Below are 23,537 nucleotides of genomic sequence, written 5' to 3'. Positions count from 1 at the left end.
TAAGTGTCCTGAAGTCTTTCAAAAGTGTATGAATACATATTAAAACACTACATGTATATACATTTTAACTGAGTCGTTAAGTCATCGTTAGTCGTTACATGTAAGTATTGTTTTGAGACCTTTAGGTTAACGATCTTGTTAAATATTGTTAACCCAAAGTTTATAATATCAAATGAGATTTTAAATTATTATATTATCATGATATTATGATATATTAATATATCTTAATATGATATATACATTTAAATGTCGTTACAACGATAATAGTTACATATATGTCTCGTTTCGAAATCCTTAAGTTAGTAGTCTTGTTTTTACTTATGTAGTTCATTGTTAATACACTTAATGATATATTTAATTATCATATTATCATGTTATATATAATATAACAATGTATTAATATGCTTCATATATATTTAGTAAGACGTGGTTATAACGATAATCGTTATATGTATCGTTTCGAGTTTCATACGTCAATAGTCTCCTTTTTAAGTATATAACTTATTGTTACTATTTTTAATGAGATACTTGATGATCATTATATCATGTTAAATATATATATTTATTCATTTAGGTATCATCATGTCATATACAACTTATAGCGTTCGTGAATCATTGGTCAAACTGGGTAATCAGACGTTTACAAAATTTCCGTTTCAATTAAACAAGTCTTAACAAGTTTGATTGCTTAACATGTTGGAAATATTTAATCATGTAAATATAGTTTTCATTAAACATATAATCATAGAAAGGTTCGGAAAAGTTCGGGTCACTACAGAATGAGGGAATATTATATGCATTTTATTTTCTTTTTCTATTTTATATTTTAGTTGTGAAAATAAAAAATGGGTTTGTGAAATTACAATGAAATTAGATGTTGAAATAATTCTGTGTAAAATGAAAGTTGAAGATGATATTTGAAAAAAAAAAAATTGAAGATGATAGTTGAAAAAGATAGTGTGGGTCTCATTATTAAATGAAAATGTAGTTATAAAATAGTTTAGTGTCCCACTATTTTATTTTATCTTTTTAATATTTAATCAAATTACTTTTTAACAACAAAAGTACTTTTAAATTAAATGTAATTTAATAATTAATAATTATATTTAATTTAGTTAAAATAATTAAATATGAGTCACAATTATTGTGAAGAAGTATGTCATTATTGATAGTGTTTAGTCGTCAGTTTAATTTTAAAAAGGAAATGATAATGTGACGCTGAGGTGACGCATAGTCTTGGTAAGGAATTGTTATCACTATTGGGAGCACTTTAAGTGTTTGTGGAGCATTGTTCTCGTGACACCTCAAATTGTAAGATGCCCATTTTGGTAAAACTATTTTTGTTAAAAATTTGTGGTATGTCATTTAGGGGTTGATATTTTTAAACAAGTTTTTGATAAATTCACAAAGATTTATTAAACTGTCCTTAATAACATGTTACACCATTTTTTTTTTCTACAATTTATTGAAGAGGTATTATCGTGTATAAAAATGTATCAAAAACTTGAGGGGAGATGATATATCCCCCTCTCTTTTTACTTCTTCCAACAATATTTCATCACTTTTTCTTAAAATACCCCTCTACAAATTATAATAAAAAATTTTAAAAAGATTATGTAATTTTATCATTAATGGCATTTTAGGAATTTTGGGTGAAAGAAATAAAAAGAAAGGTGGATATATCATCTCCCTTATATCACATCTATATCATTTCCTTAAAGTTACCGACTGCAACGGTTACCGGTCACCACACTACCCCTCAGGCCTCTCTACTTTTCCTTTCTTATTTCTTTCACATATACGTACATACACCGATTTTTCCTTCATACAGAAATAATTTGTACAGAGTACATACCCTATATACACACAGCAATTTGTATCTATACATCGTCTCTCAAATAATAGAAACTGTGAGCATTAAAACACACATGCTATGAATTGATGTATACATATACAAACAGTGATATATGCGTATTATTCGAATTTGTGAACAGTTCGAATTTTGTGAGCTGAAGCAAAATTGAAGAACGCGATCTTTAATTTCGCGTGTTGCATTATCTGATTGTTAATCAGTTCAATTCATGTTCAAGCTCAATTGCTAGATAAATGGTTGACGGTGAACCGTTTACAGGTTTGTACTGTGTGAATTAGAATTTGTTAATTATTGAATTTAGGTATTATGATGTTCTTAATTCTGTTTAAATTGTTAATTCTAGGTTTTAAGTGTTGAATTGTTTGAATTTGAAGGAATGAAACGGTCTAGAGATGATGATGATGCTTACAGCAGTCCTCAAATTAAGCAAACATTTGTTCCTGAACAGTAAGTATCTGTATTTTGTGTGTACAGAAATGTGTGATTATGAGGTTTAGGGTTTTTTATTACGAGTAATTGTTAAATTGTTAATTGTTATTAATATTATATATATTTTTATTTTTATAAACTCTGAAAATTGATATCAGTTTTCAATTGAGTGGGGTTAAACAAATATGTAGCATCCCTGTCAATAGTTCAACGAGTATACAGTAGGTGTTTGAATTATGCATTCTTTGTGTACTCATTAACTTTGTGTGTTTAATGTACTGACGATTTATATGGATCAAATGTGATGATTGATAATAATGCTTGTTATATTGATATAATATTTAAGGCTTACTATTATTTGAGTACTCATTTTGTGTGTTTGTGTGTTCAAGGTAAACAATGACTTAGCTAGAGCAAACAGTGATGACTGATAATGATGCTTATTATTATTAGATATATGTTTAGGACTCTTAGTTTCATTTGTCAAGGGTTAAATGTTAGATGTTTATTGTGATCTTCCAATATTTTATACCTTGCAGTCATTTAATTGAATGTTTTCATTTGTCTGATTTATTTTCTGCCATGAAGTTCCGGGCACCCCCAAATGACGGATAAAGGAAGCTCCCGAAAGCTGACAACTAATGATGCTCATACATATCTTGCTAAAGTTAAAGATATATTTCAAGATAAAAAGGAAAAATACAACGAGTTTCTAAAAGTCATGAAAGATTTCAAGGCGCAAAGGTTTGGCTAATGTGTTTACTTTAACAGTTATCATGCTATATAAAACTGTAAGTGATTATAATTATTACTTGTTATATTTTTATTTTAGAATAAACACCAAAGGTGTGATAGCAAGGGTGAAGGAATTGTTTGAAGGGCATCAGGAACTAATTTTGGGTTTCAATCCCTTTCTGCCAAAGGGATATGAGATTAGACTCGCAGAAGAGGGTGATCAATATACTGTTAAGAAACCTATAGAGTTCGAAGAAGCTGCTCTGTTTGTAAACAAAATAAAGGTAATAAAAACATTAAATTTCGTTCAAAATGGTAACCTTAAATTATGTTGAACCTTTTCTTATAACACTAGCTTTGTTGCAGATGAGATTTCAAGGTCAAGACCATGTGTACAAATATATTCTAGAAACTTTGAGTAAGTTTAAGAAAGAAAACAAATCAATGATGGAAGTCCGCCAAGAGGTTTGTCATTAAGACCGTGTTGTATCTTTTCACGTTTACATGTGCTGGTTCTTGATTTGTACATTCCATTGTTAATCGTCTTCCAGGTTTCGTCCCTTCTTAATGATCAGCAAGATCTGCTTAAGGAGTTCACCAATTTTTTTAATGATACTTCAGCAGCAGGGTCTAATTATTCTGGTCACTCCAGTAGCAACTATAACTCTGAAAAGGTAGCTCTAAATTTCTTTGTGATCAATCTAGTATTGGTGTTTGTAGCAAGTCAGACGCCTCCATTTATTTGCAAATATGCTCTACTAGTATTGATGTTTGAATGAAATATTTCGTGTGAGGACAACATCTATACTAATTATCATTAATAATTAGGGAGTAATATTTTTGGTTTCCAAGCTAATTCGTATTCATTGGCAGCCATCCATTTCGTCTCATCCTGAATGCAAAGTCAGCGTTGACCGACCCGATCCAGATCATGAAAAAGGATGTAAAGTGGTGGAAAAAGAGTGTAGGCGCCATGTTGAGAAAGAAAAAGAGACACCGGAAAACACAGAATTGAAAGAACATCATCTCGATAATTCGCCTGTCCGTACTCTTGAGGACTCTGTAGCTGAACTGTTTCATCAAGGTATATTCAAAAGAGAAATTAAAGTACAATGGACTTGGAATCATTATCTTCTTATTAAAGTGTTTTTTTTTTCTTTTTTTTTATATGTGGAGAAGACATGCATGGACAAATGCTTTGTCTTCGCGAGAAGGTGAAGGACAGATTGAGTAACTCAGAAGATTACCAGGCCTTTTTGAAGTGCATTTCCCAGTACTGCACAGAAAATATTTCTCGTTCACAACTGCAATTGCAGGTAAACTTATGTATGCATCAGCTATTTTTTGTTATTATTCTTGACTTACTCTCTATTCATTGATCCTGTTACCTGTCTTCTATTGTTTGTTTATTACAAAACTTGTCATTTTTGTCATGATATATACATTATATCTCTTTGTGTTTATTACAAAACATTTCCTACATCATTCTTTCATATTTGTCTTCCATTCACATGAATATATCTTTTTGTGTGGCATGTTAGGTTTAAGATTATTCGGATAAGTTTGGTGACCTCAAAGAAATTTTATTTTTGTCAGGTAAATGATTTGCTTGGATCATATCCGGATCTTGTGGAAGAAGTCAACGAGTTCATAGATCGCAGTGAAAATTCAAGTAATTGTTAATAAGATGTTATCTCTTCTCATTATGTATATATGTGGATGACATTTTTCACATGAGTAATTGTGCATAATGTGAATTATCTTCACAAAAAATGTAACAATGTTGTATGCCACATATTGCTTTTAACAGGATCGTCAGTTTCCATCAGGGAGAAGTATCTTTCAAAGTCAATTCAAGAACTTGATCTTTCTGACTGTGAATGTTGCACTCCAAGTTACCGTCTTCTGCCAAAGAATGTATAGAATATTATATCAATAATTTTCTTTTCTTACTTAAATTTAAATTTATATCATTATTTAAAAGTTGGGTGTTGCTTGATACAGTACCCAATTCAGTCAGCAAGTCAAAGAACAAAGATTGGTTTCGAGGTTTTGAATGATCATTGGGTGTCTGTTACTTCTGGGAGTGAGGATTATTCTTTCAAGCACATGCGTAAAAACCAGTATGAAGAGAGTTTATTTAGATGTGAAGATGACAGGTTTGAAATTTATTTTTAACACTTCGATATATTAAAATAACACTTTAGTCCACCAATGATTGTTGTACTTATTATTATTTACCTATAAATGCTTCACATGAGATATATTACTCAGATTCTTGATTGGTTGTTGGTTCATATATTTCAGATTTGAGTTGGACATGTTGATAGAATCGGTGAATGTAACTACCAAACGTGTGGAAGAATTGCTGAACAAGGTGAATGATAACTCCTGTAAATCAGACAATGTGGTCCGTATTGAAGACTTCACAGGTAAGAAGCTGTTCGGTGATCTCTATAGGTTGGTCAAATGGGCTAGTCAACATATTGGGCAAGGGTGAAAATGGGTAACTTTGGTTATTTTGTCTAAAAAGTTTTGAATTTGTTATAAATCATTATTGAGTCAAATATGATGATTACAAACAACATAGGAGAGTGGCATTGTGTTTTGAAAGTAATTATGTGATTATTGTGTTTTTACAAGTGTTATGTAGTCAGTTGCTCTTGTTTGGGTATACTGAAAATGAATTACTGATTCTGATTGTCTGACTATTTTGAGATCAAATAATAAGTTTCAAGAGTAGTTACAAAAAACCAATTTTGTTTATTTGGGGAGACTTTTACATCTAATTCCTATAAGTGATTAAAGATTCCCAAACACTCAAACAAGTGATCAGTTGATTATTACAACCCTAAGTAGCAGACGCACATCCTAAAGACATCTCCTATATCTTTTTTGTTTTTTCGATTCTGATTATTCTTTATCACATAATTACTTTCAAAATACTAAATGGAAGATCAAACAACACTTAGTAGTAGTATTTGATCTCTTTGGCCTACTCAGCTGACTTGGTCCATTATTTTTTGTACCATATTGACCCATTAGACATAAAACATAACCTGAACAGATCCATCCTTGTACACGGATCGAATTTGCCACCTTATATTGACCAAAATAAACTCATAATACACCATTTTTTGCATTCTTGTTCACTGATTTCTTCTTTATGGTTCAGCTATACATTTAAGATGCATCTTACGTCTATATGGAGATCATGCGAATGATGTTATGGAGGTATTAAGGACAAATGCATCTCTAGCTCTGCCAGTTATACTGACCCGTCTGAAACAAAAACAAGAAGAGTGGCTGAGGTGTCGTTTTGATACTAAAAAAGCCTGGGCAGAAATTTACGCCAAAAACTATCATAAGTCACTTGATCATCGCAGCTTCTATTTCAAGCAGCAGGATTCAAAAAGCTTGAGTGCTAAAGGTATCATGTGATATTTTATATGCATCAGTTAATAAATTTTATGGATTTATATTGTAGACTTTTTCAAAGTATCTCCGTATTTACTATATAACCCTCTGTTACTTTGGTTATTTTATTTCCTTTTTGAAGTCTTTTATCAACCAATCTAATCTTCTTATTTTACTCCAACACTTCATCAACCAATAATTCTTTAAAAGTTATACCTAAATATAATTCTCAAAAATAAAAAATATAGATAATCTCAAACTTAATATTTGCTAGATATATAACTAGTAGGATATTGTATGATAATTGTTTATAGGTTATCACTATAATTTGTTTTATGTTTAAATATTTTAATTATCACAAGTAAATATATAGGTATTTAGTTTAATGCGTATAAATTTTACCCGTTAAAACCCTTAAATTATCTGGCTCATTCATACAGTAATATAGGAAATTTTGTGGTAAAAAAAAAAGTACATTTAGGGACTCCAATATACACGAATTACAATTATGTCATTCAAATATGTATTTAATTGTGTTTGTAGAGTAGTAAGGTTCTAAATGTACCGAAGAAAACTATCTTTCACGTTAAGGAAAAGATATGAACTCAAAAAATACCCTCTTCCCAGTTAAAAAATTTATCCTCTCCTCTTAGAATAACTATATATACCAGGGAAAAAGTGAACATGGTGTTGTCAAACATATAAGTTTAGGTGACAAACACTCTAAAACGCCATTTTGGTGTATTTTCTAATACAATAATATTTAGTTAAAGAATATAATTGTTTATTAAGGAGTATATTAAAAGGAAATGAGGGTGCTGAATGATAAAGAGAGCATTTCAACTCTGGATGGTTCAACATAAATTGTTGAACGGTTCAACATCATTTGCCATTGAGATGTCAACAGCAAACGCACTGAATGCTGAATGGTTAACCATTCAATTAAGAGGCAAACAAACGCACCTTAAGAGAATTAATTTTCCAGTAAATCGAGTATGATGACTAGTAAGATAATGATTATTATATAGATGTTGAGAATGTATTCATGTTATGTTATATTAACAATACATAGTAGTTATATCTTATTCATAGTTATGATTGACTAATGCTTTTTGTTTATTTGAGTTGTGTATATACACGGGATTAAAAACGTGCATACACATGGGATGGTTAGATTAAGTGTGAGTAAAAGCTACATTTGTAATAATACACCATGAAGTTGTGAATATAATATAATAATACATACAAAACTAATTTTTAGTTGAGTAGTTATAGAGTTTGTTTAGAAAAATATATAGACATGCATTTATTCTATTTAAAGATAAAAACGACAAAAGTAAATATTCATAGCTGAAATATATATTTAAGAAAAAAATAGGTAAAGCATCCGCATAAGCGATCACTTTAAATTGCAAAACCTGTTAAGGTAAGCTACACTATTTAAGACATAAAATTCCTAAATTAGAAGTCTCGAACATCGAGGGAATACAATCATATGTTTTTATTGTAGCCCTTTTTATACCACATTTGTCTTAATATCTGTCGGCCACCATCTTCATCAGAAATTAGTATCTTTAGTCATTTCTTAGTTGTCACACGCAAAACTGCTACATATTACTTGTCTACATGTGAGTAATGGTCATTGCGCTTATATCTTTTATTGACTTCTTATAGTGTTGTCAATTGTGTATCCACAATAGGCATTTATAAGCATAATTGTTACTTCTTTTAATATAATATGTATATATGTATATGTATATGTATAATGTATATGTATCATTAATAAAAGAATTCCTTTTTGTATGTTGCAGCTTTGTTGGCTGAAATCAAGGAAATCAGCGAAGAGAAGTCTATAGAGGATAACATTCGCCAGTGTATTGCTCCAGGAGAAAAACAAACAACTATTCCACATCAAGAATTTAAATACTCTGCTTTAGATATTCATAAAGACTTATATCAACTCATGAAATTCTCGGTTGCACAAAGTGGGTCCCCTGAACAAACTGATAAAGCTATGAAGATCTGGACTACTTTTGTCGAACCTATGCTCGGTGTTTCTTCTCAGTCGTCATCCATAGTTGACCTTGATACTGCAAAAACAACCAATCATGGTGCTACAAGTGGCACCGCAGTTAGACAAAATGATAATAAAGATAATAATGGTTTTTCCAATATTTTGATTCCAAATGCATCAATTTCTACTGATAATAAGATAGAAAGAGAGACAACAAGAGAGTTATCATCGAATGGAAATTTCAAAAGGGATAATTTTGCAGCAACATACAGAAATAGTTATCAATACAAACATCAGCAAAGTGATGATTCAGTAAGTGATTCTGCTGATGCAGAGGATTTATCTCCCGAAGACGTTGATAATAAAGATGGGAGTGAAGGTGTAACGGATGGAATAAGTGACGAAAACTGTTTAACTTCAGAACATTTTTTAAATAGAGTGAAGCCACTTATGTTGCATTTACCTGCAACGTTGCGTTATAAAGAGAAAAAATCTCGTGTCTTTTATGGAAATGATGATTTCTATGTTTTCTTCAGGCTTCATCAGGTAAAAATTACTGTCCTATGCTGCAGATTACAATTATTTTCGTTAGTCTGATCGATGTTCTTAATGAACAGATATTGTATACAAGACTGGTAGAGGCAAAGGAAAAGTCTCTAGTTGAGAAATGGAGAGGTTCAAATGATATGACAACTAATGATTCATATGCAAGGTGTTATATACTAGTATTGTATTAAATTTCTCTTTTATATCCAGTGTTGCAGAACTCTGAATTACTCAAAAAATTGGTAAAAATCCAGTCAAAATTTGGTCAAAACTCAGCCAACTCGGGATTACTCGGTCAAAAATTGGTCAAAATCAGTCAACGTCAAACTTGGTCAACATCCGAGTACTCCCTAAAAAGTCTCGACTTAGTACTCCCTAAAAAGTCTCGATCGAGTACTCGGGAGTAGTGATTTTTGCAATGGTAACCTTGTTAATATCTGTAAACTACTCACCTATCTTTCTTAAACTTTTTTTTTTGTTTATTTTTATTTTTTTGGTAAAAACAGGTTCTTAGATCTACTCTATAGTTTTCTTGATGGTGCTATTGATAGTGCGAAATATGAGGATGAATGTAGGACTGTTCTTGGAACTTGGTCATTTCCTGTATTCACATTAGACAAACTGATCGATAAGCTCATTAAATTGGTGACATGCCCATTTCTTTGTCTTAGTTGAGTTTTTCAAATACACCCGCCGTCAAATTTGACACTAATTTTTCATTTGCAGTTACTAGCCATCACAATTGATGATGTTAATAACAAGCTTCTAGACCTCTTTGCATATGAATGTCAGAGAAAGGGTGAAAGATTCGTAGACGAACTTTATAATGCAAATGCCAGCGTGATTGTTAATGACTCGAAGATCTTTCGATTCGAGTGTGTAAGTAGTGATGTATCTCTCTGTCTGTTGTTTCCAGTATAGTATCTTACAGTAGAGGTGGCAAAGTAGGCAGTTTGGGTGGGTTGGGTGACTGGGTCACCGGTAAAAATGGGTATGGCATGTTGCCACCAAACACTTTTGTTTAAGTCAGTGTGCCAAATGTGATTTCAGAGCTATATAATTGTCAATGATTATCAGAATTAATGAGTAAATTGGTTTATTGGAGGTTTTATGCATAAAATACACCTTCGACCCGTTTGACTCGTTTCCTTTAAGATTTTTCATATTTGTTACGTTACCCGTGTGTTCCATTTCCTTAAGATAATCATTTTGATTTTACCCTTTTGATCTGTTGAGAACACTCAAACTTGATTGACTTTCAAAAGTATATGGGTATACATTGCCACCTCTAACTTACACTACTATGTAGCATTGTTTTAACCTATATTCTGTTGCTGCAGTCTTCGATCCCGGAAACACATAGACAAACTCGATTAACAATACAGCTAATAAACTTTGCGTATGAAAAATCTGAACCACCGGCTTCTTTGATGGACCCGAATTTTGCAGTATATCTTAGAACTCGACTCCTTGCAGTTACATCTGGGAGAAAGAGACACAGGATCTTCTTGATGAGGTACGTGGCCGTTGTGAGTTTTATGTAGTAGATTTATCTTAGACCCACTATGGAACTGTCCATATTTGTTCTTCCTCAATACTCTTGATGTACTTCATGCCAACTTGTAGGATAAAATGTGGTCTTTTTTTAATTGATTTTATTATATCTATACGAACTTGATTTAAGAATATTGGTAAGGGTTTGTCTTGGTATAAGAAATCCAAATAGCCCACATAACCTTTAGTTATAGAATCAACAGAAACATATCATGCATGATATGCATTAGAAAAATAAGTGATGATCTTTAGATGCATCCCATTCTACTCCCTCTATCACCACTGTTGTAAAAGTCGGCCGGCGAGTTTTTTTTGGGGACTAGCCCCTCTCAACCCGCCCAAAAATGCCCTAAAATTCAGTCAAATGCTAAAAAGTCGGGTTAAAGTCGGGCCGAGTCGGGTCTGAGTAGGTCAAAGTCAAAGTTGGGTCAAAATTTTATATTTTTAAAATTACATTTTGTGCCATATATTTATGTTTTATGCTTTGATATGTTTATGTATCATGCTTGATACGTTTATGTTTTATATATATGTTTAATTTATTTATTACTAAAAGTCAACGTTGTCAACGCCCGACTTGTCACCAACTCGACCAACTTTCCCCTCCATGGTCCTGACAGACTCGTCCCTGACTCACAAATTTCACAACCTTGTCTGTCAAACAGTTCTACATTTGGTTCTTTGAAAATGTCCAGAAAAGAAGTCATGTTCAGAACTCATATGATTCCATGCTCTTCCAAGAGTTTGTTTATATCTATCAAACTCACAAACAGATATTGCAAATAAAAATGCATGTATATAAACCTGTGACTGTTTAAAAAAAAAAAAAACTGTTAGTACTAGATGTATTGCGCAACGTGTCGATGATTCAATAAGATTGACCAATAGTTATCAACATCTGTGTCTCTGACAGGATTTTTAAAAATCAGGGAGAATCATGTTGTAGCACATTTAACATTATCCCCTTTCTTTTCAATAGTAAAATAACTTATATCTAAATCATGTTCTAAGTTATTTCATCCACAGGAACAAGAGAAAATATACATATGAAGATGATGACTTTGCAATGGCAAAGGCCATGGAAGGATTTCATATCTTAAATGGGCTGGAGTTCAAGATAGCTGCCTTTACATATAAGGTAAATTTTACTCCGTCGTGGCATAAAAATTCTAAACTTTTCATAACAATGAAAATCGCAATATTTTATTTTTGAAAAGGTTTAAAGTGAGAATAACATGGTTAACTGTCTAATTATAAAAGAAATAACAGCATCAGTTTGATAGACAAGATTCCTTAAGGTATGTTCGAGGTGACAAGCCGATCCACTTACTTATGAATGGGTTGATTTAAGTTACGTTTAATATATGACAGGTAATATAATAATAAATAAATATAAATAGCTTAAAAGAAATCATGTGAAATCTGAAGTTAATAATAATGCATAAAACCTCCTAAATTATTGTATTCAAAATATAAGATTGTTATTGATATTATACTTTATTTTTAATCCTACTAGATTAAAACCCGTAAATTTGCAGCATTGAAACATGAAATAATACTAAATAACACAAATATAATTGTCATATTCAATTCTATGATCAATAATAAGCTTTAAAGGGATTCCAAGTTATATAAAAGAGTCCACCTGAAACAGCACAATACAGAAGAACCTTTGACTACACATATTTCAAAATTGATTGTAAAATTCACAATACTGAACTAAAATCTTTTTAACATGTTTGCCCAAAGCTGGAACATTTTTGACAATGATTTTACCGCTTTTACTTAATTAATTTAGCTGCATGATTCCACAAAACACAGTACTTGCTTCCATGTTCTGCATACATACATAGAAGAAAATGGATCAAATGGATCTGATGGGTCAAACAGTACAAAAGGTCAAACGGGTCAACTCGTTCATAAGCCCATTCAGCTACTGAACTATCTGAATTTCATTCATCGAGTAAGAAAATGTCACCAACGCCCTTGCAAGAAGATTCAATAACGAAGGGGATTAATTTCTTCCAAATTAATTCCTATCTGTTTCATAACAGACCTGCAAATCACCAAAAATAAATGGTTGATTACATACCTCAGATGAGCTTTAGAGAGACATTTCTTTCTAAATCAGACCGTTCTTGTAATAAATTAAAAGCAACGCTGTATAACATTACTTGGTAACGGATCAGTGAAATTGCTTGAAGAAAGAATGATGTAATGTTCTTCAAATAATAAAAGTCAACACAAAATGATGTACTACTAAAGCTGGTAAACGCAAAGATAGAAGTACGATTTAGAGATAGTAGAGGTGGAAAATTTTCACCGAGATGAGGTTACATAATAGAAGATTTAGTTGTATAATTAAAAATAAGATTATTTCTGTCAATTTATTTTCAAGTTTTGAGGAGAGATAGTAATATTAGCCAATCAAATAAATCAATAGATGAGATTAAAAGATTGAAAGGCATTCAAGGATTCAAATGATGCTATCTAGAATTTTTTTTAGTAATCATTACATAATTACTTTTAATAGTATAAAATATTGAGAGAGAGAGAGAGAGAGAGAGAGAGAGAGATAGAGAGAGAGAGAGAGAGTTGATAGACTAGTTGTTGGACATAAAGTGTTTCAGGCCTGAACCGTCTCGACTTGGCAAATTTTTTTTTTTATAGACCCCAATTTTTAGTTTGTTAGCTCGCTCTTATAATCTTAACTAAAATAAAATAAGAATAAATAAACGAATACGGTTTTTCTTGTTCAGGCTACCCGTGCATGGGGGTATTTTTACTCTCACATGTACACGGCCTAATCGGGTTATCTGCGACTGTTATTACCCTTTCCCTGACCATCCTAAGATATGTTGCTACTGAGGTTTAAAGTTGAGACATTTGAAGATATTAAGACCAACCCCTACTACTTGATTATCTTGAGATGGTTTACAAAACAATATTTGAATTAATTAAACATGTTACTTAAACAATGGACCGTCACTTGTCTCAATTTTCCGTTGTTAATTAACTTGTGACTCTTTTGTTCTTTGGGCATGGTGTCTGGCAGGTATACTATGTTATGGGTACATCAGATTCTATGGTACGAATCGGCAGAAAACGATTCACCAATCGTATGTCGTCTCGTGAACATGCTCATCATTCTAACGATAATTCTCGCAAGGCATTGAAGTTCCGTAAGATGCTACTCTCTAGGCTTCAGTCCATGGAAACAAGACATGTAATTGGATGAGGTAAGCGCATCCTAACAAATATATCTGTTGCTATAAGTAGCCACTCAGTTTGTGTTTTAAGAATAAAATGATTTCATTCCATAAGATTTATAACATTTTTCTATGTAAATTACAATCAATGTTGGAACAAGTACATATTACTACAACAAATGCAGACAATCTCACAATCTTTCACTTTATTTATAAAAATTACTACGTCCTTTTAAGGTGAAACTATTGTGGCACTAACTGGGAAATGTGATCACTACGTTATTTATTGGTGCTTACTTTCTAAGTTTTTAGGGTTTATGATTACCTTATGATAATGTTAGATTAGGAATTAGATGATTTGATCTTCAATCTATACAGCATAACCTGTTCATCTTTTTCAAGTTTTGAAGTATCCGTAAAAACACCAACACCTACCAAGGTTTATTACATTTTCATCTTTGTTAGTTAATTTAATCACAAGATGTGGTTGGCGTAGGATACCCTCACAAGAGGTCTCAGGCTCAAACCTCACTAAATATATTGAATGTTCTTTCATTATTCCTACTTATAATCAAAGTTATCTCACATTACGCATTTGTATAAATCTTTATCTTTAATTTCCCTTTTTTGAATTTATATAGGTATGCGACAAATGTGTTCAAAAGGAAGTCTAGACAAGTACCATATCAAAATCAAATTGCGTCCTTGTTCCATTGCCGATTTTAATTCTTCAAGTTTGATTTTGAATCAGACATGTTGATGTGGCAATTAACACCTCATGAATGGATCACAGTTATTTCCAACAGCTGATGGTTTCTTCATAATTCAGGTTTAGAGACTATCAAAATTATATAACTTAACTATGCAATTAGAAAGAAGACATCAGTGAACCATAATATGAATTTTTTTTTTTTTTTTTTTTTTTTTTTTTTTTTTTTTTTCAGTTAACCTTTTAACGATATTATGTGGTAGAAGTAATAAAGTAAGTGTTGCATGTTAATGAACTGCGCCCTTTGCTTTATATTTCAAGGTTTAACGAGTCTTCCCAAGTACTATTAATAAACTTATTCTTGTAGTGTTAATCCGAAAAATCTGTGTGTTGGCATGAATTGTTTAGACTAGTTAGACTTCAAATGGTCTTGCAAACAAGTCACCATGCAACTTCATAGTTCATATAATGCACTTAAGCATGTACACTACATAGTCTACATTGGAATTAGCAATGTTATGATATATTATCATTCTGAACGTTTAGGACTTTTATAATGACATGTTACGATATGACACGTGTTCGATTGGCTGCAAAATAATCATAAGTCCCTCCGAGTTATTGATGAGTAACTGATAGTGTTCACTAAAATGATACATTGAATTCGAGTTATTGATGAGTAAATGATAAGAGTGTTCACTCCATTAAAATGATACATTGATTCTACTGGGGTAAATTTGCACGAATAAGACAAAAATTCTATGATGAAACAAAGGTTTTTCATATTCAAATTTTTAAAGCGAACTCACATAACTAACACAATTAATTTACAAAGATATTACATATTATCCGTAGACTTGAACCTAATATCAAAGGTTGTAGGGTTACCTCGATACTCGCAATGACCATTTGATTTTCTTTGGTTCATATTTCTTGGGAAGGAATACTCGCATGTAGAGGTGCGCAAAAAATCCGATCCGAAATCCGAAAACCGATCCGGAACCGGATACAAGAAAAACCTGATCTAAAAAATCCGATCCGATCCGGTGGGATCTGAACCGGACAGAACCGGACATGGATCAAAAAGGAAACCGGATAAAACCCGGATTTTATCCGGATATTTTTGGAACCGGATTTATCCGGATATTTTCAAATATCATGAAAAGTAACTTTTGAACTTTGTATCACTCTTATATATCCGGATATATTATTATTGTTGGACTTTGGAGACTTGGAGTGTGGGGCCACTCTTGCATATTATCCGTTTGTAGTTGTATCACTTTTTTTTTTTTTTTTTAATTTGAAGCCATTTTTACTACTGATTTACTTTATGTTACACATTCTAGCCGTTGCCCGTTTGTACTTGTATCACCTTTTTTTTTTTTGTTGTATTCATTTGAATTGTTTTTGTAGTATAAATATATGTTAGGTGTTGAGGTTGAAAAGACACCAACAAACAATTACTCTCTATTCTCTAATTACGCTCTAAACTTTACTTAATTATTCTCTATAATGGATAATTCACAAGCTTCCGCTACCGGTTCCGCTTCGGTTGGAACCTCTTCAAAAGGTTACACCATCGACGATGTTAAAAGCATTAAAAGTACTAGTCGAAAAGGTGACGTTTGGTCAAGATTTGAATTGTGTGAAATGAAAGATGGTCAAGAAAGAGCTCGTTGTATACAATGTTTGAAGTTCCTCGGTATTACGGGTAATACTACATTAAGAAAACATCTTGAAAAAAGTTGTTAAGGAAACGGAGACCCGACACAACAAACAATTCGTCCGGATGGTACGCTTTTTGTATACGATGCCGAAGCTCTTAGGCAAGATTTGTCAAGGTTCGTCATTCAACAAGGGCTTCCTTTCAACCACTTCGACAATCCAAGGCTTACGGCGCTAATTCGGGATCGACTACAACCGCAATATAACAATGTAAGTCGTACTACCTTAAGACGTGACGCCTTTAAATTATGAAAAAAAGCTAAAAATGATATAATTGAAGGTTTTCGAACATATAAATATAGTGTTTCTATAACTTGCGATGTTTGGAGCGCACCACATGGAACGGCAAATTCTTATTTAGCCGTTACCGCTCATTGGTTTCATCCCGATTCGTGGCTTTTAATGAAACGGGTTATCGATTTTAAAATATTTGCTTATCCGCATAACGGTACTAATATAAGAAAAGCCGTACAAGACACTTTAGAAGAATATAATTTAATGGATAAAGTTTTTGCAATTTCGCTAGATAATGCGTCTAATAATGATGCGGCCATTGATATGTTAAAAATAGCAATTAAACCGATTTTAGATGGTGCATTTATTCATACACGTTGTGTTGCTCATATCATAAACTTGGGAATTCAAGATTGTTTAGCTTTTTGTAGCGATTTAAAAAGCAAATTTAGAAGATTATTAATAACGATTTATCGTACGAGCAACCAACGACATCATAACTATAAAAAGTTCGTTAAAAATTGTAATGGCACTTGGTTAGGTCCTTATTTTGATAATAATACTAGATGGAATTCTACTTGTTTAATGTTCGAAAATATTTTACGTCAAAAAGATACGTTAATCGGTTTTAATAATAGACTACTTAGAAATGGATTTTTGGAACCAATATCACCCCAAGAATGGGATGACTTGGAATCATTAACAAGTTTTTTATAAGTTTTTAAAGAAGCGACGACAAAATTATCGGGTGTTTATTACCCAACTAGCGTACTAGTTTTACAACAATTTTATATAATGACGGAAAAAATATGCGAATTTGCAAACTCAAATAATATTCTTTTTAGACAAGCCATTTTTCATATAAGAAAAAAACTAAAAAAATATTTTGGAGCGATACCTAAGGTATTTTTATGTGCGGCCGCACTTGACCCACGGTTAAATTTTAATGGGGTGGAACGATTGATGACAACAATATATAGCAACTTTGATTGTACATATGGTCCCGAAGAAAACCAACCAAGCTATCTAAATAACCAAGTACACGAATTTAATGACGTTTTTGAGAGAATGTTTGGTATTTATGCAACAAAATATGGTCGACAAGCAAACCCAATTGTTGATCAAAGGGCGGCCTCATCATCTTCTCGAAGGGCCCGAGACCTCAATATAAGTCTTTTTAACTTAGTACGTGAAGACACTACCAAGCGTGCACGAACATCGACACCCACAAGCGAATTGGGAAATTATAAGATGGCAAACTTTGCACTACTCTTTCGTGATGAACATGAATTTCACAACCTTGACGTTTTGAAATGGTGGCAATCAAAAGAAGACACATATCCAATATTATCCATTATGGCTCGTGACTTATTTACCGTTCAAGCTTCAACCGTAGCTTCCGAATCGGCCTTTTCTTTAAGTGGTCGAATTATATCGGATAGAAGGTCAAGACTTACCCCCGAAGCCGTGAAAGTATGTGTATGTTTGAAGGATTATTTGGACGGGGTAGATAGGATACAAGATCAAACGTCATTAGAAGGTCCATTAGAGAATGACATTGAAGAAGTTATAGAGATGGAAGAAAATCAAGAGGGATTATCACCTACATCAACCGAAGAGAATACCGACAACGAATTGGATGAAGGTGAGTATGAAACGATTGTGTTGGAGGAAGATCATGAAGCAAATAACCAACGAGTTTTAATGGCTCTAATTGATGACCCCGAATTTCAAGAATACGAACGAAGGAACGCTCGTCGACAACAACAAAACTTATTTGACTCATTTGACGATTAAAGTATAACGGGTGATGGCAATGCCGAAGCTCGGTATACTTTAGCCTTAATACATTATCGGGTGATGGCCATGCCGAAGCTCGAAATGTATTAGCTTTTGTATAAATTATAATTTTATCGTTCGAATAAAAGTGTTGTTATTTATATTATTTATAGTGGTTATCGTTATAAATAAAAATTTTGTTATTTATATTATTTATTGTGTTAAGCGTTATAACTTTTGTTTATATTTATTATATTATTGTTGTTCAAATTTCAAACGTTGAAAAAAAAATTGAATCATTGAAATTTTAAAATATAACCGGCAAAATCGAATCCTAGTCCGAAAAAAAATCCAAAAAAATCCGTTCGAGAACCGAAAAAAATTCGATTCCGAAAAAAATCCGAAAAAAATCCGACGCCGAGAACCGGAACCGGATCTTGAAAATCCGGACAAAAAAATCCGGTTTTTTTTTTTCTGAATCCGGTTTTTTATCCGATTTGTGCACCTCTACTCGCATGTATATAGATTATATGATGACAATTCTTAAAAAAAAAAAATTATTTTAATTACATTATTATTACATCAAGTATGTATATCGTATTTCAATGATTAAAATATGGTGTTGAAGAGTAGAAGAAGGTTCTAGGCGCTAGTAAAAGATGAAAATACCCTTTTTCAATAAAATAATGGTGTGAACAGTCAGTTCTTAAAAAAAAAAAATTAATTACAGTATTATTACATCAAGTATGTATATAATATTTCAATTATTAAAAAATGGTGTTGGAGAGCAGAAGAAGGTTCTAGGCACTGGTGAAAAGACGAAAATATCCTTACTGCAATAATATAATAGTGTGAACAGTAATAATGTGGGTTCTGTTGATATAATTATAATATAATATCACTATTCATTACTAACTTTTGAAGATGTTTATGTCTATTTTCTAATTCAAATTATTTTAGTAAGTATTCGCTCCATTGAAGTGTATATATGTATATATGTATGTATGTGAATTTAAGTTTCGATTATGTTAAATGTAGGGTTGAGTATGGGGCGGTTATGTGCCAAAACTGCTCTTATAACAAACACTTCGGTTAATTAATTTTTTAAAACCTTTCGGTTTAGTTAAAAAAACGGTTTAGTTAATTCGGTTAAATAAGTTAATTAACTATGAACAAAAAAATCATCAAATTGTTTAACTATGAACAAAAAATCATCAATTTGTTTAACTATGAACAGAAGCTTCGTCTAGAGCCGGGCGTCCAACCATGTAGTTCGGAAAGTGTTCTTGCCTATATCATTAGCTCGTGTAGTCCCCGTTTCTGGTGTTTTAGTCACCTTTCAATGGCTCCCTTAGTTATATGAAGGTGGAAGGTCGATCAGAAAATGAGCTTTTCAAATCAAAGAATTCGTTGATTGCAAAGCCTTCTTTCAGATAAGTCGTTTCATCAGATTGTGCCTAATATTATGAAAATCAACATTTACATATAAAAATATTTAAATATAAGAGTATGTCTTTTGACTCATATTTCTTCTAACTCAAGAATAAAAGTAAATCAATGTTGTTTTTATACTCCAATTTCATAAAGATAACTATATATAACTAAAAAACATAATTCTATGTAGATAAGCACAAGTTCACAACTCACAACTTACTCTTTAAAATAACATTTCTGCTCATAATTTTCATATATGTAAAAAAGTACCATCTTATTCACTCTTAAATAGTACAATAATACCGGAAAGAAAATGCAACGATTATGTATATAATCACAAGAATAAGTGATTATTTCAAACCATAATTATAATCTTATTGTATTTAAAGGCTCTCTGCCTTTCTTTAATAATATAACAGCTTTTCAAAAAAACAAAATAACTCTGATCTTATTTTGTACGAGATGTATTAGTAATATAGACCATTATATTTAAGTAATGTCACACCCCCAAATAGGGCCAGGGGTATTTGTGACCATTCATATCATAACAGTTCTATAACGAGAACGACTCTATATGAGACGTTTTGAAATAAACCTTTATTAATAAAACAGCGGAAGCATTAAGAGTGTTTACATCAAATCCAAACTGAAATAGTAATAGTTTTAAAATGCAAAGTAAATGTAATGAAATGAAGACTCCATGCAGCAGCATTCAATTCATCAAGTAGCAGTCATAGCAATCATCTTATTCGTCACCTGAGACAAAACATGCTTAAAGTGTCAACCAAAAAAGGTTGAGTGAAATTCATAGGTTTATATAATATGCATTAGACCACAAGATTTAGTTTAAAGTTGATTGATACCAAATATATCAATCTAAAAGTGTTGCTGCAGTTTGTAATATCGCGACTAAACAAAAGTTACCCCTTGACACCTTGTGCTGTCAGTGTCGTTGAATCATTATTATGTAACCAAAGACCAGAGGTCAAATGGTTAGAGACATTACTCTCAATAGGCCTACTCATAATAATTAAGTTTGTGTTATACCAAGCAATTAACGATATTACGGTGAGAATTTGCATGACAAAGCAAGACAGCATAATAACATTTGAGTACTTGTATCTAAACGTAAAATAGTTATAAAGCAAGCATGTGTCTCACCCCAAAAGTTATAAACAGTTAAGTAAACAGTAAAAGTGGGGCTATGAAAATCACCTTAAATAGCTGTTGAAGTATTCCACGCAAGAAATGAAATTAAAACAAGTAAGTGGGCGGGATATCAACCTAGAGGTATAACGTTCGATCAGTAAATGTCTAATAGACCAAGTGTATGTTTATTAATATAATGAATTATATTAATAGAGACAGTCCAAAATAGAAAGATTTCAACTTATGGAAAGTTTATAAGTTCATGTTATATTCATTAATAAGACGTTGTACAACTTTACTCAAACTTCGTTGCTATCAAATAAGTCAGGAATGACCAGATGTAACCGGGGGCCCAGGACTCTTGACCAGAATCTAAGTCATGGCATTCGAGATCCACAAGCTTACCCATAAATGGCAACCTAGACATCATTCACTTATGACTATAAGTAGCGATGAATTTTGTATGTAGTGCACGTTATCTTTAGAGTATAACCTTCACGTTATGTGCGTATAGAAATACGACACATTGATATAATTTACTTATATAGTAAATATATATTATATTAAGTTTGAATATATTTAATATTATTAATGTATTATCATTATTAATTTATTTTAAAATTAATCTTATAACAAAGTATTATAAGTTTAATTATGTAGATAGGTTAAATATATAATAATTATGTCTTACATATTTATTACAGATCTTAAATTTATATACTATTATTTGATTAATATAAATCTTATATTTATTATATATATCAAAATTTATATGCATAAATTATCTAAATTCAAATTTATATATCAATAAATTATCTAATAATTCTAATTAGTATTTTATTGACTTCAAATCAGTAGATAATTTTTACAAAATTTTATAAAATAATCTATACAATATTACTAGTTTTTATGTATTAATTATTATTTTCAATAATCGTTTAATACTTAAAATACAAAAAAAATAGGTAAATGAGTTTAAAATTATATTTTTTATTTTTTTCAGTATCTACTAATCTCAATAAACATACAAAAATTTTATAAAATATTTTTATCACGTTTTAGTATTTATTTCTAATATTGTTCTTAGTTTGCATTAAATCAAAATTAATTATGTAATAAATACCAAATCGACTTAAGTAAATTAGTTTATAATTTTCTCAGGCTTCTATATGTTTAATAAACTCAAAAAAATTATTTATGTATTTTTATTGCTGATAAACATATTTATTACGAATTTTATATATCTTTTAATATATAATCGAAATTAATTATAAATAATAATCCACAAATTCTAAAAATCGTTTTTATAACTTTCTTAACAGTTCCTAACTATTTTCTATTCATTATTACAGTTCTAAATAGTTTACACCAATTAATTCTATTTTTATATACATATATAATAGTTACCAATAAAAATTAGAGAATAAATATATAAAATAGTAAATAAATTAAAATTTCGATTCTACAATTACTTTTATGTTATGTATGACCTGCGAAAATTATCTTTACACATTTTAAGTATATAAAATATTTTCTATTGATTTATTTTGTTATATATATATAATCCGTATATGATATATATATTCTTAAATTCATTTTTAAATAAAAAAATATTAAATCCGTACATATAATTCATGAAAATAATTTTTATATCTAACATAATAGTTAATACTAATTATCAAGTGTTTACTTGATTTTGTTATAATTGTTTCATATTTTCTATAATTAATATCGACTAGTACAATAAAATAAATAAATAAATAAAACGTATAAAATAAAAAAAACAAATGTAGAGAACTTACAATATTTCTCCAGAGGATTTTGAAGGTTCTCCAATTTTTTGTGGCAAAATTTGTGAAGATTGAGTGTAGTATTTATAGCTGAAAAAATTGATAAAGAAATAATAAAAAAAATAAAAAAATTCCTAGTTAATTTGCAAATGGGTTTTAAAAAAATAAAAAGTATACATGTCTAGTCATTTTTGGCATGTTACTAATTAAAATGAAGAAAAGTAATTTTTATTTTTTTTATTTATTAAAAGTAGATCTAAAAGTTTGTATCTTTGTATCTTATTTATTAAAAGTAGATCTAGTTTTGATTTTATTTTTTTTTAATTCTAAAGATCGTTTAATACATTTCTAAGAACATTTAACATTTTATTTCTATTTTTGTTTAATTATTAAATACGAATTTTATATAAAAAAATTATTATTATATTCGGTTTTTATAATTAAAATTAAAATTTATGATTATTACTTTATAGTTTTTATTAATTTTATAAGTGTTATAATATTATTTATTATTTAGTTAATTATATATTCTATTAACTAAATAATAAAAGTAATATAAATATTATATATATTCATTGATGTAATTATGTTATATTATATAACATAACCTTATTTATAATATTTATAATTATATTATTTATTTTAAGCGTACGTTTATTCGATCAATGTTAAATTTATTCGTATATAATAACTCTAGGTATTTTATTAAAATCGGAAGTCGAAAAGTGAGGGTTGTTATAAGTAATTAATACTAATAAAAATCAATAGAAGATATTAATGAATACTATATTTAAAGATGGTACGTACTAATTTAAGGTCTAAAACACCCATTTTCACAACGAACTATAAAGATTCGCCTTAAAAAAATAATTGCCAAAATGCCCTTGCAAATCGCGAAGTAACCATGCGGCCCTGCGACTCGCCATTTACTCGGTGAAGA

The 23,537-nt window shown here is 30.6% G+C and overlaps 1 pseudogene; it reads left to right on the top strand.

The window, feature by feature from the left end:
• Nucleotides 1–1,842: 1,842 nt before the first annotated feature.
• On the top strand, nt 1,843–14,667 carry LOC139850590 (paired amphipathic helix protein Sin3-like 4; annotated as a pseudogene).
• The last annotated feature ends 8,870 nt before the right edge of the window (nt 14,668–23,537 follow it).

Source organism: Rutidosis leptorrhynchoides, chromosome 5, assembly GCF_046630445.1.
Source record: "Rutidosis leptorrhynchoides isolate AG116_Rl617_1_P2 chromosome 5, CSIRO_AGI_Rlap_v1, whole genome shotgun sequence".
NCBI classification, from domain to species: Eukaryota; Viridiplantae; Streptophyta; class Magnoliopsida; order Asterales; family Asteraceae; genus Rutidosis; species Rutidosis leptorrhynchoides.
This window is presented reverse-complemented; position numbering and strand designations above follow the sequence as displayed.